This window comes from Papaver somniferum, chromosome 9, assembly GCF_003573695.1.
Source record: "Papaver somniferum cultivar HN1 chromosome 9, ASM357369v1, whole genome shotgun sequence".
Lineage (NCBI taxonomy): Eukaryota > Viridiplantae > Streptophyta > Magnoliopsida > Ranunculales > Papaveraceae > Papaver > Papaver somniferum.
The window spans coordinates 5,799,031-5,803,885 of NC_039366.1; positions in this window are offsets into that span (position 1 = coordinate 5,799,031).

Here is a 4,855-nt window from a genome sequence, read left to right on the forward strand (position 1 = left end):
GAGTCGATTATCCTTTAACCTTAGGTTTCTTCTCGAGACCCTGTAGGTTAACGACTTGAAGACTTCGTTGGGATTGTGAAGCCAGACCCAACTATTATCTTTCTAGTTGTGTGATCTGATCTTGCTGTTTATATAGTGTTGAGTGTAATTAAAATAATTGGCTCGAGATTTTATATCTCCGATATTCAAGATATAAAAGTAATCACAAACAAACTTCGTCTCATCGTTTGTGATTCCACAATAACTTGTTTCGCTAGTCGATTAAGTTTATTGTGAGGTAATTGATAATTCTAGGCTCTTCTTCGGGAATATAAGTGTGGGTTATCAATTGGTTCCTGTTCACCTTGATTTATCAAAAGACGAACAAAAACTCTTGGGTATTTCTGTGGGAGACAGATTTATTCAATCCGATAAATTTTTCTTTGTGAGACAGATTTGTCTATCAAGTCTTCGACTTTGGTTTGTAGCAACTCTTAGTTGTGGGTGAGATCAGCTAAGGGAATCAAGTGTGTAGTATCTTGTTTGGATCAGAGACGTAAGGAGCGCAACTATACCTTGAATCAGTGTGATATTGATTAGGGTTCAACTACAGCCCTGTGTGAAGTTAATTGGTAGTAGGCTAGTCTGTAGCGGTTTAATACAGTGTGGTGTTCAATCTGGACTAGGTCCCGAGGTTTTTCTGAATTTGCGGTTTCCTCGTTAACAAAATTCTGGTGTCTGTGTTATTTCTTTTCCGCATTATATTTTGTTATATAAATGAAATATCACAGGTTGTGCGTTAAGATCAATCAATTAGAATCTGTAACCTTTGATTGTTGATTTACATTGATTGATACTTGAACATTGGTCTTTGGTACCGTTCAAGTTACTCCTCTTATATTCAATCAGGCTCACAAATTTCTATTTGCTGATTGCGGATTGAATTAAGAGTTAGAGATATTAAACTCTTTGATATACGTTTATCTTGATTGAGTCTGACTGTCTAGTTGATTCTCTAGAAAGTATATTGGAGTAAGTTCTCTCGGATTGCCATACGAATTGTTGCGTGTGCACTACACCATATCCTGGAATTTGCAACGTTTCAATTTCGGGGGTGTGCAACGTATATACACGTTGCAACATGGTGGAACGCCAATATCCATTACACACCTGAAAATACGTTGCGCAAAATAAATAACATTAATTTATTAAAATGGAATTATTAGAGCAACGTAATTAGAATTATTAAAACCTTGGGCCATCATGTCATTTACGTAATATTAGGAATTTTTATGGGCTTTTAGTAATCTAGTTTTTTTAGTCTTCGGATATTTTGTTTTTATTTTTCTTATTTTCATTTTCACAAATTTATTTTCAGATCTCTTTTTTCTCTCCGTCTCTTCCTTTCCGAGAAATCCCAAAACCTATCCGATAAATCTCACGAATCAAAACCTTACTCAGTACCTTCACTCGTAATCAAAATCTAGAGATCTCTTTAGTTGAAAATGTAGATGACCAAATCAAATCCAGAAATATCGATCTAAAACCTAGAAATTCAATTTTGTTCCTGAAATCGAAGATCGATTCATCTAATAGTTAATTGATTTGTTTATTTTCAAGAGGTATAAAGCATTATCTACTACTTTTTTGGTTTGATTTTGAATTTGTTGGTTATACTTTGATCTATTGTTTGACCTAACTCTGTGATTTTGGAGTCTTACTGCATGTTTATGTTTTGATGATTTTATTTTGTATTATGTTATTTTAAAGTAAGGGGTTGTTGTGGAAATTAGATGCACACAAAACACTTGCAAGTATACAAGGCCAAGGTTTGTAATAAAATGATGAGTAGGGGTTTGTCCACAGGGAGAGGAGCATACAAGAAGTCTTCCTAGGCTAACAATGGTGACAATGCACTATGGCAATGAGCAAAGCAAAGTAAATCAGCAAAGAACCAACTAAGAAAAGAAAAACAGACAATAACCAAGGCTTGGAAGCCAAGGGCGGAGTGAGGATTGTGCACTGACTTCAGTGCACAGAAGCTACAAAGTGCAAGAAAATAAGAGGCAAGAAAATTAACTGAGTTGAAAACACACAGGACTGAAAATGAAAATTACTGAGAGGGAATTGGTGGGTAAGCCAAGGCTTAGGATCCACCTTGTGTCCTAATCAAATGACATGTTTCTAGGTTATGTTTGTTCCTAAGCATACATCTAGAAATGGAAGAACACCAAATTGCTCACTAGTCTACCCCTAGCATTGGCTGTCTTTTGACAGTACAGCCAATCACAGGCTCTATGAGCATTGGTATCTCCCATTTGCTCAATCAAAACATAGCAACAGGAGAACCATCCTAGCTTCTAGTCACATGACAGTGCACAAGGCTTCAGCTGAGCCTTGGCCTGATGCTGTTTAGCTCATGCTACACATGATGTAGCAACATACATTCATCATATGAGATAATTTAGACACAATTGGCAACATATCAGATAACTAAAAACATATGTAATTTTCAACTGTCAACAGTTATGCAAAAATCAGGAATTGGAATTGCAAAATTAAAATTGTTCTAATTCTCTACTGGCTAGTCCAGAGAGGTATATAGTGTGTTTCACACACTCCCCATAACACTAATTTATACCCATTACACCTTTTTGGGTTTTCCCCCAATTTTCCCCCCAAAATCAGTAGAACTAGGGTTTGGTGAAATTGATTTACCTACTGTTGATGAGATACTCGCTCCATCTCGTCGACCCATTCTTCTCCTGCTTCTTCTCGTTCCTCCCTGCTCCAATTGATGCTTTAATCATCACTTATATCCCCAATTTCTCACCTAGGGTTTCAGTGAGCAGAGAGATGAGAAATTGGAGAAATTAGTGATGCTAAAGAGATGGTACGTGATGGTGATGATGGGCTTAGAGAGTAGAGTTGAGGAGAAAATAGTGGAGTGATTTGGGGTGAGGTGGTGGTGATGGAGACAGACATGGTGGTGGTACGGAGTATGGTGGTTCTGCAGAGGGGGGTGATGGAGGAGATGGGTTCGATGGATAAAGGGGAAGGGTCTGTTTGTTTGGGGTGTAGGTGCTCGGCACTTGGGTGTGAGGCGAGTGTATCGAGTTTGATGATCTGCGACGCTGAGCCGTGTGATGTGGACTGGTAGGTAGATCGGACGGTGATGCGGAGGCAGGCGATGAGCGACCGTCGGATGAGATACAACGAAACGAACGGTACTTGATGGTTAGGTACTGTAGTGTAGGCGGAGATATCAAACTTCGATGAACAGCAAGGGAGCAACCGTTGGATTCAACTACCATCTAATCTGAAGGCTTGGAATTTCAGCGCTGTGGTGCTTGGCAGAGACTTCAGATTTTGATGCTCTATGAAGGAGCGACCTCGGATGCTTCTGAGAACTGATCTGATGGCTGAGAACGGAGGCGTTTTGTGTGTAGAAAATGAGGTTGTGCGCACCATTCTTCGCGGCTTCCTTGCGTAATTTCTCCCGGCTTTTCACTACTTTTCTGCTCTTTTGCTCCGCACTCATCCAACTTTATTTATTACCTAAAAATGCAAAATTAATTAATAAAAATATTTATTCTTGAAAACAATGAAAATACAGAATATGGGATAAAATGTAGAATTAATGCACAAAAGATGAGTTAAATGCCAACAAAAAGGGATAAATATATACAATATTTGGCACTCATCAAATACCCCCAAACCTGAATTTTACTTGTCCTCAAGTAAAACAAAACTAAGGAAATCCTAACTATACCACTGTCGCTGGTCTCTCGAATGCATTTAGCGTATGCACTAAGCCTTTTAAACCACTAAGTGTCCCTAGTGGACGAGTTGAAGTCTCGTGAAGGTTTGCTTAGAACGTACCTACAAAGTTCTAGGTCAAAATATAAGCTCAGATTCCATCAAATGTGACATGTGCAAAACAGTTTAAGCTCACAGCAAAATGGAGATGTCAATCTAGCTATCGAAGGCACAATCCTAGCACTGATAACAAAAAAGACATGTGATAAGAGTGTAAAGTGTATCTACACATGTGTAAAGAAAGATCTGAAGTTATGACTAATACCCAAGAGATAGTTTCTCAGGCTAAGAACTGAGGTCGAAATCTAGCTAGCTGTCCGGACTTTACGAGAATTGTGAATGAGTTGGAGGTATTTCACAATTACTCGCGTTGTACATCAATGGCATACACCCTCCTTGCTTACAACAAAAACACAAATGACTATTTACATGACTCTTATTTACATTGACTATTCTTTTATTTTTGGAACAAGAGATGATGGAATTGATAAATACTTGATTTTTTTATTTTTCTGATATTTTTCTGAATATACATCGTTTTTTTTTTTTTTTTTTTTTTTTTTTTTTTTTTTTACAAGGAAACACTTTTGATACATATACAAAAGGAAACAAAAATTACATGACACTTTGCAAGAGGTAGCCCTTTTGATGCACCCAGTTAAATTCGATGGTTGTCTTTCTTAATGTAACCTCCACCTTCTATCCCAACCAACCAAAGAACAAGCTAGTCAAGTTTCGTTCAGTATTCTAAAGTGATTGGCAATCGTAACTTCCTATCAAACACCTTGAAGATCGAGGCCATACATGTATTGGTAGATCGTGCGCGTGCAAATTTCTTATCACTATGTGAATTGTGCTAGAATCAGGGTGCCTAAATATCTAGACTAAGACTCCTAATAAAAATACATATTTGCACAAGAGTCAACATTTCAAGGTAAATGAGCTCCATTTTTATGATTTTTCATTTTTTAATTTTTTTGAATTTTGTTTAATTTTTTTGGAATTTTTCAATTTTTTCAAAAAGAAGAGTTTGTTTTCAATTATGGCAAATTATCAT